General features: G+C 42.2%; 1 protein-coding gene across 1 annotated transcript in view; it reads right to left on the bottom strand.

Moving 5' to 3' along the window:
- The window catches only part of LOC110523660 (leucine-rich repeat transmembrane neuronal protein 4), a 112,166-nt gene that overhangs the window by 21,549 nt on the left and 69,307 nt on the right, over positions 1 to 21,310 (bottom strand). The gene's annotated exons all lie outside the window — the stretch shown is intronic.

Raw genomic sequence — 21,310 nt, 5'->3', positions numbered from 1 at the left:
TATATTGACTCAATAATACTTATTATTATAATACTTATTGACTTCGATGTTTCATTTGTAATTAATTTGCAAAAATGTCAAAAACATTATTCGACTTTGACATTGTGGATATTGTGTATAGGCCAGTGACACAACATCTCAATTCAATCCATTTTAAATTCAGGCTGTAACACAACACAATGTGGAAAAAGTCAAGGGGTGTGAAAACTTTCTGAAGGCACTGTACACATCTGACTGACAGCGTCTCTCACCACGTCCACAGCCTCTACGGTACAGCCCTGTCTGTGTCAGATCACTACCAAGGCAGTTATTGAGGCTAAGGTACATCTGTTTTTCGACCAAGTCCTTACCACAGCCAACAGTACAGCCCTGTTTGATATTCTCTGATGTGATGATCACATGCTTCGTAAATAACAGGTGTAGCCTAACAGTGAAATGCTTAGAGAAAAATAATATAACGATAACTATACATCTTTCTATTAAGATGTATAGTTAAGTAAGACTTCACAACGGGCTGATGTTGATTCAGTCTTACCGGCTATGGATTCTCTCTTCTGGATAAATCACACAAAACTCTTGACATGTCTGAATGCCTCACTGCACAGAGCATTCTCTGGGGAGGAGGAGAAGGAGAGATATACAGGGGTGCTACTCTTATCCTTACTCCTCCCTTTCAATCATGTAGGATTCATTCACTTTCAGTTTAGACTTAAAAGTGGGCCGGTGGTTCTCCCCTGTTGCTGTAATTGCTGTTTCCCGGTGTCTGTGATAGCTCAGATAGACTGTCTGACGTGCTAAATGACTTCCTTGAGGTAACCCGAAGCAGCACTGTCTATATAATAAGAAAAGGCTGATATTAAAGGAAGCCTGGAATCACAGTAATCCGGTGTGCTCCCTGGTATAAGTGATTTGAATATATTATTACACTGTGAACATCACACTACCTGTTACTGGAGAAGTGCTACTGTCAAATCGAAACAGGCCTCAACTGACAATGACTGGTTCAAAACCATCTCACAGAGGGGATGCTTAGTTATGAAACACTTCACTTAAATTATACATCATAACAGTGCCATAATATATTGTTGTAAACAGTACAATAAATGTCATAAGACGTCATGATATTTTAAGTGGCAGGACAGTGAGGCTATAATCAGCAGGCTGCACATGCCTTGTGAAGTTCAGCTGGAGGTAGAATAGAAAATTATTCTATGCGTGTTTTCTCATTATAGCCCTTACAAATTGTCTCGTTGTCCTGCTCCTATCGTGGAGCTAAAGTTGCCTTTTACTTCCATTATGCTAAGTTGATGCACCTCCTTTGTGGCTGTTGTGTCCTATTTGGAGTCAATGAGGAAGGCTCACAGGGGAAGGAGTCATTATCACTGTTTATTCACAGCAAGTCAGATGTCTGAAAGGACACAACTGTTTCTGTGTGTCACACTAGGCCTATTTTAGAACGTCATTTTTTCCTTTAACAAGCACTGTTTGGTAGCAGCCACTGCTGGTACATGTATCAAGGTGAATGCTATGATATTTCCTAGCAGATTAGCTATGGTCAGTCTTATACTGGATAAACACCTATGAGACAGGTTTGATCAAATATAATATCGCCATTAAGATCCTACATCTTATCAAATCAAAAATGTAATCAAATCAAATTTGTATTAGTCACAAGCGCCGAATACAACTGTCACGATCGTCGTAAGAAGCGGACCAAAGTGCAGCGTGGTGTGAATGCATCATTTAATAGATGACGAAAAACACAAAGTAAACTGTACAAAAACAATAAACAAATAACGACCGTGAAGCTATCATAAGAACCGTGCTGACACAAGCAACTAACATAGACAATCAACCACAAACAAACAGTGAAACCCAGGCAACCTAAGTAAGATTCTCAATCAGAGACAACTAATGACACCTGCCTCTGATTGAGAACCATACTACGCCGAAGCATAGAAATCCCAAAATCATAGAAAAACAAACATAGACTGCACACCCCAACTCACGCCCTGACCATACTAAATAACGACAAAACAAAGGAAATAAAGGTCAGAACATGACAACAACAGGTGTAGACCTTACATGGAAATGCTTACTGACGAGCCCCTAACCAACAATTCCAACAATCAACATAAAAATATGAATAATAAATAAATGTAACAAGTAATTAAAGAGCAGTAGTAAAATAACAATAGCGAGACTTTATACAGGGGGATACCGGCACACCGAGTCAATGTGAGTCAATGTGCGGGGGCACCGGTTAGTTGAGGTAATATGTACATGTAGGTAGAGTTATTAAAGTGACTATGCATAGATGATAACAACAGAGAGTAGCAGTGGTGTAAAAAGTGGTGGTGGTGGTGGGGGGGCAATGCAAATAGTCTGGGTAGCCATTTGATTAGTTGTTCAGGAGTCTTATGGCTTGGGGGTAGAAGCTGTTTAGAAGCCTCTTGGACCTTGACTTGGTGCTTTGGTACCGCTTGCCGAGCAGTGTCAGAGAGAACAGTCTATGATTAGGGTGATTGGAGTTTTTGACAATTTTTAGGGCCTTCCTCTGACACCGCCTGGTATAGAAGTCCTGGATGGCAGGAAGCTTGGCCCTAGTGATGTACTGGGCCGTACGCACTACCCTCTGTAGTGCCTTGCGGTTGGAGGCCGAGCGGATGCCATACCAGGCGGTAATACAACCAGTCATGCTCTCGATAGTGCAGCTCTAGAACCTTTTGAGGAAATATTTTCAGTCTCCTGAGGGGGAATAGGTTTTGTCGTGCCCTCTTCATGACTGTATTGGTGTGCTTAGTTTGTTGGTGATGTGGACACCAAGGAACTTGAAGCTCTCAACCTGCTCCACTACATCCCCGTCGATGAGAATGCTCGCTCCTCTTTTTCCTGTAGTCCGCAATCACAATCTTGATCATGTTGTGGGAGTGGTTATTGTCTTGGCACCACATGGCCAGGTCTCTGACCACCTCCCTATAGGCTGTCTTGATGCTGTCGGTGATCAACAACCAACATACAAATGTTGCCGATGACATTGTTGTGTCATCGGCAAACTTAATGATGGTGTTGGAGTCGTGCGTGGCCATGTTGCCATGAGTGAACAGGGAGTACATAAAGGGACTGAGCACGCACCCTGAGGGGCCCCAGTGTTGAGGTTCAGCGAGGCAGATGTGTTTTTACCTACCCTTACCACCATGGGGGTGGCCCGTCAGGAAGTCCAGGATCCAGTTGCAGAGGGAGGGGTTTATTCCCCTCCCTCTTTAGTTGTGGGCACTATGGTGATGAACACAGTTATAGTCAATGAATAGCATTCTCACATAGGTGTTCCTTTTGTCCAGGTGGGAAAGGGCAGTGTGGAGTACAATAGAGAGGGCGTCATCTGTGGATCTGTTAGGGCAGTATGCAAATTGAGTGAGTCTAGGGTTTCTAGGATAATGGTGTTGATGTGAGTCATGACCAGCCTTTCAAAGCACTTCATGGTGTGCTACGGGTCGGTAGTCATTTAGGCAGGTACCTTAGTGTTCTTGGGCAAAGGGACTATGGTGGTCTGCTTAAAACATGTTGGTATTACAGACTCGGACAGGGAGAGGTTGAAAATGTCAGTGAAGACACTTGCCAGTTGGTCAGTGCATGCTCGCCGTACACATCCTGGTAATCCGTCTGGCCCTGCAGAGAGCATGATCACACAGTCTTCCGGAACAGCTGATGCTCTCATGCATGTTTCAGTGTTAATTGCCTCGAAGGGAGCATAGAAGTAGTTTAGCTCATCTGGTAGGCTTGTGTCACTGGGAAACTCTTGACTGTGCTTCCCTTTGTAGTCTGTAATGGTTTGCAAGCCCTGCCACATACAACGAGCGTGAGAGATGGTGTAGTATGATTCAATCTTAGTCCTGTATTGACGCTTTGCCTGTTTGATGGTTCGTCTGAGAGCATAGCAGGATTTCTTATCAGCTTCTGGGTTAGAGTCCCGCTCCTTGAAAGCGGCAGCGCTACTAGCCTTTAGCTCAGTGCGGATGTTGCCTGTAATTCATAGCATCTTAGCATCTGCTTCATCTGACCACTTTTTTATTGATTGAGTCACTGGTGCTTCCTGCTTGAATTTTTGCTTGTAAGCAAGAATCAGGAGGATAGAATTATGATCAGATTTGCCAAATGGAGGTCGAGGGAGAGCTTTGTATGTGCCTCTGTGTGTGGAGTAAAGGTGGTCCTTTGGTTGCACATTTAACATGCTGATAGAAATTTGGTAAGGTGGATTTAAGTTTCCCTGCATTAAAGTCCCTGGCTACTAGGACCACCAACTCTGAGTGAGCATTTTCCTGTTTGCTTATGGCAGAATACAGCTCATTCACTGCAGTCTTAGTGCCAGCATCAGTCTGTGGTGGTATGTTGACAGCTATGAAAAATACAGATGAAAACTCTCTAGGTAGATAGTGTTGTCTACAGCTTATAATGAGATACTCTACCTCAAGCGAGCAAAACCTTGAGACTTCCTTAGATATCATGCACCAGCTGTTATTTACAAAAATACATAACCAGCCAGCTGTATGTTGATAATGTCGTCGTTCAGCCACAACTCCGTGAAACATAAGATATTACAGTTTTGAATGTCCAATTTTCGGTCATAAGAGACGGTAGCAGCAACATTAAGTACAAAATATGTTAAAAAAAAAGTTACAAACAACGCAAAGAAATTATAAGAAAACCACAATTGGTTAGGAATACGTAAAACGTCAGCCTTGTTCTCCAGCGCCATCTTGTCAATCTTCAGAGTAGTTTGCTGTGTTTTTCTGTCCAACCACAATTCAAAATGGCCTTGTACGGTTGTATTGTAAAATGCCCTAAACCCCTCAAACTCAACTCTGGACCTCAGAGCCAGTTCCACTGTGTTTCTTTATTATTCCCCTCTAACCAGGGACTGATTTAGACCTGGGACATCAGGTGGGTGAAATTAAGTATCAGGTAGAACAGAAACCCAGCAGGCTCCGGACCTTGTAGGGTAAGAGTTGAATGCCCTAAACCATCCACACTAACAATAGCAGTGCCAGAGAAGCAGGGAAACTCTTTGTTGGATGAAGGGGGTATGTGTCTACTGGCTTCTATACTTCCTGCTAGTGGGGTAAGGCCCAAATCAGCTTGGCTATAAGCAGGGCTGATTGGTGCATAATTGAATGGCTTCTCCAGACGGTTTTCAAGGCTGACTCTATAATCATTTTAATTGAACTGTGACTCAGGGTGCAGGCCTAATCAGAGAATCTGTGCCCAAGACTGTGTGGTGCCAAGAGTTCCGCGGTTGCAGAACAGAAGTCACTCAGCAGTAAGAGGTGAGCTGAAACTAGTGTTCTGTTACAGGCTAGGGGGAGAACAATAGCAGAACAATATCATTATGCTGCAAGCCGAATGTGCGAACGGTTTCCTTTTTGTATATTGCTTTGATACTGATATCTGTATCGTAAACAAACTACATGAAAAAATACTGAATCAAATAAAATATATATTTTTTTTATTTGTCACATGCTTCGTAAACAACAGGTGTGGAATAACAGTGAAATGCTTACTTACGGGCCCGTCCCAACAATGCAAAGAGAAAGAAAATTGAGAAGTAATAGAAAAGTAAAACACGTAATAATAAAAGTAGTAATAGATACATAATGAGTAATGATAACTTATATATATATATACAAGTGGTACCAGTACCAAGTCAATGTGCAGGGGTACGAGGTAATTGAGGTAGGCATGTACATATAACTAGGAATAAAGTGACAGACAGTAGACCAGTAGCAGCAGTGTATGTGATGAGTCAAACAGTTAGTGCAAAAAGGGGTCTATGCAGATAGTAAATGTAAATAGTTAACCAAATAGCTACGTAGACTAACTATTTAGCAGTCATGTGGCTTGAGGGTAGAAGCTGTTCAGGGTCCTGTTGGTTCCTGACTTGGTGCATTGGTACCGCTTGCAATGCGGTAGCAGAGAGAACATTCCATGACTTGGGTGGCTGGAGTCTTTAACAATTTTTAGGGCATTCCTCTGACACCGCCTGGAATAGAGGTCCTGGATGGCAGGGAGCTTGGCTCTACTTATGTACTGGGCTGACCGCACCACTCTCTGTAACGCAGTGAGGTCGGATGCCAAGCAGTTTCTTATTCTTTATAATACATTTTTTTAACCTTTATTTAACTAGGCAAGTCAGATAAGAACAAATTCTTATTTAAAATGACGGCCTACCCCGGCCCAATTGTGTGCCACCCTATGGCACTCCCAATCACGGCCGGATGTGATACAGCCTGGATTCAAACCAGGGTGTCTGTAGTGACGCCTCTTGCACTGAGATGCAGTGCCTTAGACCACTGCGCCACTCAGGAGTCCAGTTGCCATACAAGCAGTGATGCAGCCAGTCAAGATGCTCTCAATCATGCAGTTGTAGAACTGTTTAAGGATCTGAGGGCCCATGCCAAATCTTTTTAACTTCCTGAGGGGGAAGAGGCATTTTCGTGCCCTTGTCACGACACAACAGTAGTGGGCTTGATTACCAACAACAATGTGGCAGCCTACAGGGAGGAGGTGAAGGCACTCGGAGTGTGGTGTCTGGAAAACAACCTCTCACTCAACATCAACAAAACAAAGGAGATGATCGTGGACTTCAGGAAACAGCAGAGGGAGCAGCCCCCTATCCACATCGACGGGACATCAGTGGAGAAGGTGTAAAGTTTTAAGTTCCTCGGCGTACACATCACGGACAAACTGAACTGTTCCACCCACACAGACAGTATGGTGAAGAAGGTGCAACAGCGCCTCTTCAACCTCAGGAGGCTGAAGAAATGTGGCTTCTCACCTAAAACCCTCACAAACTTTTACAGATGCACAATTGAGAGCATCCTGTGTGGCTGTATCACTGCCTGGTAAGGCACTCCAGAGGGTGGTGCAGTCTGCACAACGCATCAACGGAGGAAAACTACCTGCCCTCCAGGACACATTTGCTCGAACCTTGAGTGGGGGGGTCCGTGAAACTGTACTACGCCACTGTGTAGTACTAAACTGTAGTATCTTTTCATGTAGGAACGCATGCTTTGCCAGCTTGCATGTTGAGCCTATAGAGTAATCGACATACCATAAATTAACTGTCGTTAGGACCAGTGACGTGGGTTGTCAAGTGAGCGTTGATGGGGTTTTTCATCGTGATTTCAATTGGGAGGAACTGAAGTGACTGAATTACTAACCAGCCTTTCCACTCTCTGTGAGGCTAACATACGGTGAGGCTCAGCAGTCTCTCTCTCTCTCTCTCTCGCTCTCTTGCTCTCTGTGTCTGGCAGCCCACAGGCAGTGTCAATCCCAGTCTTTGAAAGCCAGTTACGGTGACGTGCCACTGAGCTTTTGCTGCGACTTCATGAAATCCCCAGCTGCATCTGAGTGTCACGCCGTCACCCCATCCATCGGTCCCCTGGGCCAACCCCCCCACCCCTCCGCGCCTGCCCGACATCACCAATTTCCTTTATTTCCTTAGCAATGTCTACCTGTGCTCATGTTTGTCTCAATCTAAAGCCCGTACAACGAAACACCACAATGCTCAACACTTCACTGCAAACAGGTTCATCAATGGGGAACTAAAGGGGATGTGCAGATATGTGCTTCACTCCTTACTGATATGACACAGTCCCTCAAATGTCTTTGTCACGTCAAACTAAAAGGAAAATAAGGAACAGTGTCTTCTCAATGAACGTTCTGATCATTTTATGCTTCATTTAGCATATACAAAGGATTTTTTAAAATAAGACAGAGGAATGCAGACAAAAGTAAGGAAAGAGGATATTCACCCCCCAAAAAACATTCAGACAGCGAGAGAAAGGGATTGGCAGAAAGAAATAGAGCGAGAGATGAAGAGCGATAGAGGAAATAACATAAAGAGAAAGATAGAGAAAGAACAGACAAAGAAAGAGAGAGTGAGAGTATGGAGCCACGTGAGCAGTGAGCCGTGGCCATCATGGCTGGGCTGAGGTGCTCATTATTGATGTGGCAGAAAATGTGCGCCGACAGGAAACGAAGCTGCCAGCTGTCCCCCCCGTTATGACATTATCTCAGAACAATGGGCGACAGCATCACTGCATCCTCACACCCAGGCAGTCAGCCCATGGCAAGATCAGGAGAGCCTGGGCCCACCGTTGCTACATAGGCTACATGCATGCACGCATGCAAGGACGCACACAAGGACGCGCACACACACAATGCTAAGCTCGGGGCCCTGGGTCTGAACCCCATCATGTGCAACTGGGTCCTGACAGGCCGATACCAGGTGGTGAAGGTAGGCATTAACACCTCCGCCACACTGATCCTCAACATGGGGGCCCCACAAGGGTGGTCACTCTGACAGAGCTCCAGAGTTCCTCTGTGGAGATGGGATAACCTTCCAGAAGTACAACCATCTCTGCAGCACTCAAGCATTCAGGCCTTTATGGTAGAGTGGCCAGAGGGAAGCCACTCTTCAGTAAAAGGCACATGACAGCCCACTTGGAGTTTACCAAAAGGCAGCTAAAGGACTCAGACCATGAGAAACAAGATTCTCTGGTCTGATAAAACCAATATTGAACTCTTTGAGCTGAATACATGACCAGTGTGGAAAATATTTGTGATAAACTTGCGGAGGAGACAAAGACGAACAAGCGGAAAAAGTTTGAGCGTGATACTTTCGGACTACAAGGAGCAGAAGGTATATTTCTGAAGGGATGGTAGGAGACAGCCAATTGGCACTCCCCACACGAGAACGCTGGAAGGGCAAACGCCAGCCCAGCTGTAATCCTAGAGGGCCACTAATGTGGCGCTTAACCAAATCCCTCACATCTGACTCCAGTGACCAATCTAGAGCCGGAGCGTCTATTTTTGGGGGGAATCCCGACGGACGACGTCATTGACTAGGCCATCATCACAACCACCGCCCACCCTGCTTCCCCACAAGAAATGCAGGAGAGGACTATGTAGGAAGACGGCAACACCCAAAGTTCCCGCTACATACACGGACGGATATGGTAATTAACTTGTCTGATACATAATCTGATACATGTTCATCTGGCCTAGGTAAGGGACTATCATTTGTCCCAACATCACAGGCCAATGACTTTGATGCAGTTATAGACTTTCAAAAGTTTTTTTGCAGTTTGAGATTGACTGGGTTTTTTGGTAATGGGCTTGCTGCCTATGCACCTGCACATGTTAATATATTGAACGATATTAGTAACCAGACAGGAAATAGTGCTAATGATTTCCCCATTGATAACCTGAATGACAATGCCCTGAGGACATAACAAGGGAAAATACATATTTTAAGAGGAAAAGCACATTTTTACAACCCAAAGGAAATCCCTTTCTTGAAACATATTGCTGCCTAGTTGAGAAAGATGTGCATAATCTCCTGGCTAAGAAAAAAAGAATACAAGTTATTCCACAAAATGTCCAAAGCAGAGAAAGAATCTCTTATGGAACTGAAAAATGACTCCGGTATCATTATAAAACCTGCCGACAAAGGAGGTGCAATAGTGATACCAAATGCAGCAGACAATGAAAAGGAGATTCTGAGACAAATTAGTGGTGATGAATTTTACAAAAGACTCCCAAAGGACCATACTAATCAATTCAAGTCTCAGATCCATGATAAATTGTAAAAAAAAAAGAAAAAAAAAGTTGAATGAAAGGGAAATTACAAAGACAGAATATGAGTATATGAAAGTTGACTGCCCAACCACACCTGCCATATATGCTCTACATAAAATTCACAAGAGCATGACACCACCGATACCAGGCAGGCCCATTGTGAGTAGTAATGGATCTCTGACAGAATATCTCTACCTTTGTAGACTATTTTGTGAAACCCTGGGCGATCTCCCTCCCCACGTATACTAGAGACTGTATTGATTTTCTTACCTTTGAAATCTGTGGACCATATACCTGAAAATTATATTCTGTGTGCTTTTGATGTTACCAGTCTATATACTAACATCCCCCATCAGGGCGGCCTAGAGTCCTTCAAGTTCTACTTCAATGAACGTCCCCCTAATGCTCTACCCAGCACCAATTGTATTGTGGACTTGATTGAACTGGTACTAACCTAAACTATTTTCTCTTCAGAGAATACTTTTTCCTCCAGACCAAAGGGGCAGCGATGGGGAGCACTGTGGCTCCTAATTATGCTAACCTATATCTAGGAATGTTTGAAAACAGGTGGTGCTGAATCCAGACCTTAACCTTTTCTCTCCAATATCCTCCAAATTCTGAGATATTTGGATTACATTTTCGTGATCTATACAGGGACCCAAGAAGAACTTTTGGAATTCCATGTTTACCAAAACTCTATGAATGAACACCATTTCACCATTAACTATGACCTATCACAAATCAGTTTTCTTGATGTGATGGTTATAAGGACAAAACCTCCCTCTCTACATATCTCTATAGGAAACCTATAGACAGGAATACCCTCCTTAGAGGTGACAGCTTTCATCCACGTCCACTTATTAAAAGTCTTCCTATAAGTCAATTCAGTCACATCAGAAGAATATGCAGCTCTGATGCTTCTTATCAGGAACAGACCACGGACCTCACACAAAGGTTTAAGGAAAGGGGGTACAAAGAAAATTGGGTAAAACATGCCGATGATCGTTTTGAAGGACTAACACAGCGTAATGAACATGATGGGAGACAGAGCTGGTTTCAAGAGCAGGGCGCAGCAGGTGTTTATTGTAAAGGATGACAGGAGGAGGCAGGTAGCGGGGTCCAGGGGCAGGCAGAAGGTCATACACAGGGGGTCCAAAAAGGCAACAGTACAGGCAGGGAAAAGGCTAGTAACGTTGTCCGGGAGATCAGGAAATAGGTTGATAACAGGAAATCCGATAGGCTAAAGTACAGACAGGGAATAGACAAAAGGCGTCGTTAGTGAGGCAGGCAAAAACTATCATACACGGGAGGAGTAAATTATGGGCAAAACAGAGCTCCGAATAGAAGTGTCCCAAAACAAACAATACCTCTCAATGATGGGGTGCAAAGAACTGAACTAAATAGTGCGTGATAATGACATACAGGTGTGTGATCAGAATTCAGGTGATTGTGATCTGGAGAGTGAGCTGCGTTCAGGGGATCTACATGTTTGAGAGTGTGAGTTGGAAGCAGATGTTACACACAGTGTAAAGAAAGCCTTCAACCAAAAGTTAAAGAAAAAGCAGAACATGTCCCTTCATGCTTCACCCAATACTCACCATTGGGGAAGGCATTTAAGGACATTATCAGGAAGCACTGGTACATTGTTGATACTGACCCACAATTGAAACCCATTTTTAAATATCCCCCATGTATGGTCTTTAAAAGACCCCCAAACGTGAGAGACATTGTAGTTAAATCTGATTACCCACCAGAGAAAAGGGAAACTTTCTTGGAAAAGGTTCTGGAGGGTAATTACACATATGGCCAAAGTGCTCAATGCACCTTCACATACAAATGCAATTCATTTACCCACCCCAGGACAGGACAAATATTTAAGATCAAGGGCCTGATTACCTGCATGTCCACCAATGCTATTTACATGTTGAAATTTCCTTGTGGTCTGTCTCACATAGGGAAAACGTTTAGAAGCCTTAAGATACGGATCAGTGAGCACTGCAGCAATATACGGACAGGTGAGACAAAATAATCTGGTTGCTGTTCATTTTGTACAAGCTGGACATCCTATTAGTTCTTTGAGATAAATTGGAATTGAAATGGTCAAGATGTCATGTAGGGGAGGAGACATTAAGAGGAAACGTCTTGAAAGGGAATCTTTCTGGACCTAGCTAGCCAACAAGCTTGTGTGTGCAGAGCGGCACCAGAATTAAAATAAAAACAAATCTTACCTTTTCCTACTTAATAAATCCAATGTAATACGTGATAACTATAGTATCCTTAACTGGCATTGTAAAGGTTAATCCATTCTTTTCTAAGTAGAAATCTCTCTCCATAATTTCTGAATCATGCTTGTAACGTCAGTAAACTCCTATACTATGCTTCAGAGTGGAAGGGGCAGGTAGCCTACGCACACACTGGCAAAGATTTGCAGCTGGCAGGCAGGCAGGCACTGGAATAGGTTTCTGAGTGACAGAGTGAGGGCTTTGCATAGCAGCTTTGTTGAGTCCTTTTGTGTGACTGGAAAAAAATGCCCGGAACGTAAAAGAACATTAATAATCGGTTCCATTCTGGAACAGTACTTTCGCTCTTGGTTCTGATTCTGTTCCTCGGTTTTCTGTTCTGTTCCCTGAACCGGTTCAAACCCCTGGTATAAAAAAAGTTTACAATATTACAGGGTGAGAGATGAAGAGAATACATCAGTATCACTTCTTAGTGAATGATATGCACATAATAATGTTGTCTTAGTTGTAGGGACAGCATAACATTTGTACTTAGTGATGCCACCTTATGTTTTATTGGCATAGGGATGAAGCTCGGCGTGCTGAGTTGGTGCAGGTAGGTGATGTGGCTTTCATTAGACTGAAGAGAATAGGCTGCCTGCTATAAGCCCTGGCAGCTGCCGCCATAGCTGCTCTCCAACACAAGCCAGCCATGGCTGTAATCATGCTGAGGACAGAGCCCAAAACGCAGTGCAACAACACAGACAGAAATAGACTTGAACTCTGTCCGGCAACCAGCCGTATAGCCTACAAGCCACTGATGCAGTCCTTTGGAACATCTACATTTTAAAAAGTCTAATAAATCAATTTAATATAGTCTACACTGTCACAATAAATCCATTATTTATTTTAGACAGGTCTAAAGAAACACGATATGAAGAAAATGTAGCCTATTTCAGAATAACAGAATAGCTCACTCTGAGTTGTCCTTATGTTAGGTCCTGATCTGGCTACGTCATATGGCTGTGGGCTACACTTGTTCATTTAGCAGACAAGATTAGCTTAGAATTCCGTGGAATTATATATATATTTTTTATAGTATGAAGAATACAATTGAACATAGCTTAATAAAATATAAATAACTTTCAAAAGAAGTGCGTTCATGTGGATATTTTGTGTTGAGCGGTTAACAAAGAAACTGGTCCTCCTATATGTTTAATTTAAAGTTATTTATTCAACTTCAGTTATGATACAAACGTTGGGCTATATATTCCATTTTTAATACATTCTAAGGCTGCATGAAGGGACTCATGAAGGGATTTGAAAAAAGTCACAAGCTGCACACACTTCATGTCTCTCATTCATAATTTGACAATCACTTGATAATATTCACACCAGGCCTCAAATCCACCTTGTGTGGCCGTAATGACCCCTAAAAAATTCCATGCCTTTTGCAGCCAAAGTGGCCGTTGTGCCCTTGGGCTGAATATAATAATTATAATTCCCTTCTCCAAGCTGCCCTGTTCCGAAGCACTTCTCACTCACATGTCTCTCTCAGCCACTTCCCATCACGTGATCAGGTCCATCTCACAGTCATTTCAGATAAGAAGTAAGATACCTCTTGCGCACTATGTGCGTCCCTCTTATGGAATTCCAAGGCACATATTGAAGAGGTTAGAAATGTCCACATTTAGCCTACATTTCGTCTGCCAACAAGATCAGTAGGCCTAGCGAACAGCATAAGCATTAGCCTATGCCAATCTACTATCCCCCATAGTACAAAAGTTGACCTATGCTATTGGTCAACTTGTCTTTCCGTGCAATAAATACATATTCCAAACCTACTCTGGGACTGTTGTAGGATGTGATAGATCCAAATTAATACAACCACTCACATCAAATAACCTTTTAAAAGCAATGAGGCTGATGCAACAGATCAGAACGTTTAGCTTAAAATGTTCATCAACTATTAGGCTATTTCTTAACATTATAAGCGCAGCAATGCGGACACGGCAGTATAAGCCGAATGTTCCAAAATGCAATCAATTAGTGGAAAAACAATGTTCTCGAAAGTGAAGGCAAATGCGATTATGCATGTAATGCTTTATTAAAAATGTGCGTTTTTATGGTGAAAATGATCTTTCCCAAACTTGAAACTCACTCGCTGCTTATGTATAGGCTCTACACCCCTTGTAAAGCGGATGAATATGCTTAATTTTAAGGAAGTATTTGGCCACTTTAGTTGTGATACAGACCTTATCATAACATATAGGCCTATTGCTAGGCTACATGAGGTGTGTGACTATGATTTGAAAAAGTCACAACAGAAAGGCATGTGCTGTTCCTTGCCTTACTGCACAAGCTGAGCATCATTCACAAGTGATAATACATAATCCACAAGTGATAGGATAATATTGTCACCATCAGCTACTCTTAATTGAATGTTGTCTTTACACATATTAAATAATATGTGTGAAATTTGTTTTGATGTAGAATGGACCATTATCATGCACCTGTCTCTGAACAGGAGCAAGGGGAAAAGATATGTGTCATCTATGCACTTAAAAAGCGAATGGAGGACGCTTTTCCCATAGTTCATTTTCATGCCAGCCAGGTGGCCTATACTCCTGTGGTAAAGTGAAGCAATGTGCTTAATATTAGGAAAGTTAATAAATAGTAGGCCTAGCCTTTAGAAATCTCCTCTTTTTAATAGAGGCCATCAAAACTATTTTCTCACGCAACTGCATAGCCTGAGCTCATGGGCTCTTATGAAGTGTTTGATTAGATTTCTGATAACATTTGCATTGATGTCAGAGTGATTAAAGGGAACATAGAGTGCTGAGTACCAGGCAGTTAGCAAGTTTGGTAAGCTACTAATGACCATCAGCAGCATCAAAGCTTGGAGAAGCCTAATTACCCTGACAAAACGGTCAAGTGGAATTTAACTGCCGTCATGACTCGTGACCGCCCGTGTGGCGGTAATACGGTCACCATAACAGACCTATCTACAACACATGGACCTCTGAACTTTGAACCTCTGTCATAAAGCTGCGTCTTAAGTCCCATGCATACTTTTAAAATGAAACAAAATGTCATACAGTATATACAGTATGTATACTGATTTAACATTTCATTTAACTTATACAAAGACTGTTTGCACGCTAAGTATCACAGCTTCCATCCACTGCCTACAAGTAATCAGAATAGGGGTCAGCTAGCAATGAAACAAGTAGTTAATCCCTCCTTCCAGTGAGAACCCCTCAGGTATAAATACAAGCAAAGAAATGACAAGGCTTTAAATGCTGTCTAACAGCACTGCACCTCCCAATTACACACACAAATGCACGCACACAAGCACGCACTCATGCAAGAACGCACGCACGCACGCACACACTCACGCACGCACGCACGCACGCACACACACACACACACACACACACACACACACACACACACACACACACACACACACACACACACACACACACACACACACACACACACACACAGGGAGAGAGACAGCAGACATGGATAAGTGTGTGAGGCAGTCTAGATGTGGAGGCTCTCTGAGGTCTTCCTCTCCTGCTCAGCAGTAATTGCTTGTGTTGGATTTCAGGTCCTGTGAAGGGCGTTAATGGCTTAATTTGGCATTAAGAGAAACATCAATAGGTGACACATGCGCTGGATCCCATATGCTCTGTGCCTGGCTACATTACCTGCCTACATCACCATGCCTTTTAGGGGTATATAAAAGGAGAGGTGCTTAATGTAAGCATCTGATATGAACAGGCGCTTGATTGCCTGAATGATTATGTTTTTAAAAAGATGTGTTTTTTACATCCTTGGGTCATTTTAGTACTCGTCAACAATAGCTTCCTAGTGCCTACGGAGCTGGTATTACAGCGTAAGAACATGACGTACTGGGTGACTTGATGGCTTGTACAGCAACTGGTGCATTGATTTCAGTGACTAACAGTAAAGCAGCAACCTTGACCATCACTACTAATTTGCTAGCCTCTGTGCCGTTGGCCCTCAGTGTCTCCATACCTCCTGATTGGTTATGGTAAATGTCACTCTGTATGCTGCAGATGTGTGTAATGGAAGAGGGGTGTGCCGGGTCGAGTGTTTGTTTAGCAAACAGGTAATGCAGCTTTCTGTTGCAGCCGCTCACAGGAGTATTTACAGCTGCCCTTTAATAGAATCCTGCCTCAAAACGCAGCGAGCTGATGAGCAGACCTCTGAGCTGGGTTGTAAAATGTTACATTTGACTCTTTTCCAAAGGATTTTCTCACGGGCTGGTTTGTTTCCTGTCTTTTCCCCCTGATTCGGTGCATCCTCCAAGGCCAGTGAATAAAAATGTCATGTCAAGGAGGTATGAAAGAAAATCTCCACGTAGACCTGCCAGTGATTTTCCATTCCCCTTTGCTATCGAGAGCAAGTGTATTGTTCACCTTCCTCACAAAAGAGAGGGACAAATTATTTTCCCCCTGACATTTCCTCTTGAGATGTCACCAGGCCCCTAGGCTGTCTGCTCTTTTCAGGGAGGTGACAGGACTATTGTTGGGTGCCCATCGACAGTGCCTCTCTGGCCCCTTTGTACCTTTTTGCTCTTTGTTATTTGCATGAAGACAGCCAGCTAAAGACAGGTGTCACTTTCTCTCAAGTGCCGAGTCAAAGCGACCCCTTGCTATTCCTGCTATCCAGGCCATGGATAAAGCTGCAAGGAACACACTGTTTCTCTTTTCACCTTTCCTAATAGTATAATTGCAATAGCCAAACTTCCCCCACATCTCACAAGCTAATATGAGACAAGCATGGTGGTGCGGATGGCAGGTGTGAATGTGAATTTTGTCAGATATTAAGGATGACAAATCTGTTAGGCTCTAAAGTATGCGTCCCTGGAATACAGAATTCTTAATTCCCCCCACATATACACAACTCTTCTCTTTCCACCCGCATATCCTCATTCCGCTGCTTATAATGAGCCCGGCAACATTTTGGTACCTCATTGCACCCCCACACACCTCCCACACTGTAAAATAAACTCATTATCTGGGGAAATAGATAGCATGATCCTCTACAAATGAAGAGTATAAGTGAAAAATCCAGGTGCATATTTCTGGGGCCTTATAAAAACGCACTGTCTTTAACACCGGTGCTCATTTACATATGAAAGAGTAGGCATTTCCCAGGAGATTGACATCAAGTGTAAATACATCAATTCAAACCTCAGAGGCCTTATTGTGTATAGCAAGGCTCAAACCATGCCCACCTGCGAATACATCTCTCTTTAGCTTTCATTTGGAGTGTTGAAGTGAATAATCCCTTTCTCAGCTAATTGTCACTTCACTGATTTCTTTCAAAATAGAAATGTACAATATTCATACTGTTACCTGTGAAAACCACCTTTACTCATGGATTTTTACTATTGGGTAAAAGTGTGAAACAATGTCTCACGAGGATGAGGGTATCGTCAAAAATCGTAGACATGGGACTAAAAGGATTTGACCTAGGTGTTTATAAAAGTTGATATATCGATGGGGATTAAACGCACTGACATGGCAACTACATGGCAAGAGAGAAGAGAAAACGGTATATTGAGTACTGAGAGTAAGTGTTCAATATCGTGGGATATACCGTTTTTGATGTTTGATTAGATGATAAAGTAAACATAGTTGCCACTCAGAAAAGAAACCCGACACGAAGAATCCACATATCTAATTCAATTGTGCAACTTTTTTTTTTTGCTTCCCCTACTGCCAGATAAATAGTGTCTTCAGGAAGTATTCATACCCCTTAACTTATTCAAATGTTGTTGTGTTACAGCCTGAAATCAAAATGAATTTTTTAAAATCCAGAACAATACTCCATAATGACAAAGTGAAAACATATTTTCAGAAATATTTTTAAATGTATTGAACATGAAATACAGAAATAGCTCATTTACATACGAATTCACACCTCTGAGTCAATGCATGTTAGAATCACCTTTGGCAGCGATTACAGAGTCTTTCTGGGTAAATCTCTAAGAGCTTTGCACACCTGGATTGTACAATTATTCTTTAGTCCCAGTATTCTTTTCAAAATTCTTCAAGCTTTGTCAAATTGGTTGTTGATCATTGCTAGACAACCATTTTCATGTCTTGCCATAGATTTTCAAGCAGATTTAAGTAAAAACTGTAACTCGGCCACTCGTGATCATTCACTGTCTTCTTGGTAAGCAACTCCAGTGTAGATTTGGCCTTGGGTTTTAGGTTATTGTCCTGCTGAAAAGTGAATTATTCCAGTGTCTGGTGGAAAGAAGACTGAACCAGGTTATCATCTAGTATTTAACTTGTGCTTAGCTCCATTCTGTACATTTTTTTTATCCTGAAAAACTCCCCAGTCCTTAACGATTACAAGCATAGCCATAACATGATGCAGCCACCACTATGCTTCAAAATATGAAAAGTGGTACTCAGTTATGTGTTGTATTGGATTTGCCCCAAAACATAACAGTTTGTATTCAGGACAAAAAGTGTGTTGCTTTCCCACATTATTTGCAGTATTACTTTATTTAGTGCCTTGATGCAAACATGTTTTGGAATATTTGGATTCTGTACAGGCATCCTTCTTTTCACTTAATCAATTACAGTAGGTTAGTTTTGTGGAGTAACTACAATGTTCTTGATCCATCCTCAGTTTTCTCCTATCACAGCCATTAAACTGTAACTGTTTTAAAGCCATCATTGGCCTCATGGTGAAATCCCTGAGCGGTATCCTTCCTCTCCGGCAACTGAGTTAGCCTCTATCTTTGTAGTGACTGGATGTACTGATACACCATCCAAAGTGTAATGAATAACTCCACCATGCTCAAATGGATATTCATTGTCTGTTTTTTGTTTTTGTTTCTTTTATCTACCAATACTGTAGGTCTCCTTCTTTGCGAGGCATTGGAAAACCTCCCTGGTCTTTGTGGTTGAATATGTGTTTGAATTTCCCTGCTCGAATGAGGTTTCTTACAGATAATTGTATGTGTGGGGTACAGAGATGAGGTGGCTATTAAAAAAAGCATATTATTAAAAAACTATTATTGCACTCAGAGTAACTCCGTGCAACTTATCATGTGACTTGTTAAGCAAATTTGCACTCCTGAACTTATTTAGGCTTGCCAAAACAATGGGGTTGAATACTTACTGACTTTCCCCTTTTTATTTTTCATTAATAAAAAATATATACTGTATATATTTCACTTTGACATAGTGGGGTATTGTGTGTAGGCCAGTGACACAATCTCAATTCAATCCATCTTAAATTCAGGCTATAACACAACAACATGTAGAAAAAGTCAAGGTGTGTGAAAACTTTCTGAAGGCACTGTATGTAATAAAACATTACCTTTGGGGTGGTACCTTAGAAAGAGCTGTTTGGATAGGGAGTAATTTCATGCTATTTTCCTTCATTATGCCCATGTGTACAGCATATGCAAATTAGTTGTTATATGATAGAAAAACATAGATATTTTCAGCTTAATCTCAAGTTGTAAAATGTATCAAAACAAATCAGCCCTACTGCCTCTCCAGACCCTGATGGACTACTTTTTACTTGCTAGCCTCTGTGCCGTTGGCCCTCGGTATCTCCATACCTCCTGATTGGTTGTGATAAATGTCACTCTGTATGCTGCAGATGTGTGTAATGGAAGAGGGGTGTGCTGGGTCGGGTGTTTGTTCAGCAAATAGGTAATGCAGCATTCCATTCCAGCCAACCGTTTCCCATTTTAAATACCTGTATTTGGGAGTAGATACAGTATATTTCCTTCCTTCCTTAAAACCATTGCCAGAAACTTTAACAGAATTCTCAAATCAATTCAATCTGACCTCAGTAAATTGAATAATATCCCAGTTGCTTTAACCGTCAGAATAACTATTGTCAAAATGAATAAATCTGAAGATCAATGCTTCCCATGGCTCCCCCTTCTGGCTACTAGGATACAAATCATAGTGTGGTTTCAAAATGTATATGGCAAGGTAAACGATCCCGGATAAAATGAAAACATTTACAAAGAGGGAAAGACATAGGAGGACTATCCGCACCAACTTAAAATTGTATTTCCAGGCACTAGCACTTCGCCCGATCCTAAAATTGGTATAGACTTTTTTATTCTGCCCCCTTGCTAAGTATAGAGATACATATGGTGTCTCCTATTTCCCTGGAAGAGGTGGTCTTCACTGATATATCCCTTAAACAATATAAACTACACTCTGGTCCTATTATTGCTCACACAATTTCTATTTGAAGCAATATTGTCAAACAATGTAATTGGGAATCAAAACGGCATGCCCATACTCCAATATCTCACAATAATGACTTGCAATCTGGAGGGCGGCCTTTTGCATCCCCCAATGGTCCAAATGTGGAAACCGTACCCCTACCGATATCATGGACACTAACAGTTTGAAAACATTCCAAGATTTGAAAGATACATACACATTACTAGACAGAGATAGGAGGCATGGTTTCAGAGCGGGAAGGGAGGATGCGGGTGGGTGGATGGGTTGGGGTTCTCTTTGAACAATTGTTTTTTGTACCTGTAACCTGTACCCCCCCCCCCCAAAAAAAAAGACTAAACTAAATAAAAAGTTGGTCCCCAAAACTGTTTATATAATAACAAAACACATACTAATCAAGTCAAATCACACCAGATTAAATCAAAGTTTATTTGTCACGTGCGCCGAATACAACAGCTGTAGACATTACAGTGAAATGCTTACTTACAGGCTCTAACCAATGGTGCGGGGAAAAAAGGTATGTGTGTGTGTGTGTGTGTGTAGGTAAGTAAAGAAATAAAACGGTAAAAATACATTTGAAAAAAGAGTAGCAAGGCTATATACAGACACCTGTTAGTCAGGCTTATTGAGGTAGTATGTACATGTAGGTATCATTAAAGTGACTATGTTGAGGGATAGGTTGTTATTCTGGCACCACCCGGCCAGGTCTCTAGGCTGTCTCGTCGTTGTCGGTGATCAGGCCTACCACTGTTGTGTCATCAGCAAACGTAATGATGGCGTTGGAGTCGTGCCATGCAGTCGTGGGTGAACAGGGAGTACAGGAGGGGACTGAGCACGAACCCCTGGGGAGCTCCAGTGTTGAGGATCCGCGTGGCAGATGTGTTGCTACTTACCTTCACCACCTGGGTCAGGAAGTCGGCAGCCTGTCAGGAAGAGTGCCATATATGGTTTAAAAACGCTGGCGCGTATCATTTTGAAGAAGAAAAATGTAATATTTGACATTCAATCAAATACCTGAAGTCCCACCAAAATGTCGGGATTCCATAGATTTTCTGTCTCTCATTATACAATTGTTTATGTGCTATAATAGTCAATATTTGATGGCTTTATTAAAATACAGAAATGGTTGAGTATCTTACTCCATTATGCAGCTGTTTTATCTAAACTGTATTTTTGACCTTTTAT

This window comes from Oncorhynchus mykiss, chromosome 5 (assembly GCF_013265735.2).
Source record: "Oncorhynchus mykiss isolate Arlee chromosome 5, USDA_OmykA_1.1, whole genome shotgun sequence".
Taxonomy (NCBI): domain Eukaryota; kingdom Metazoa; phylum Chordata; class Actinopteri; order Salmoniformes; family Salmonidae; genus Oncorhynchus; species Oncorhynchus mykiss.
The sequence above is the reverse complement of the archived record's forward strand: the minus strand, read 5'-3'. Positions and strand labels throughout refer to the sequence as shown.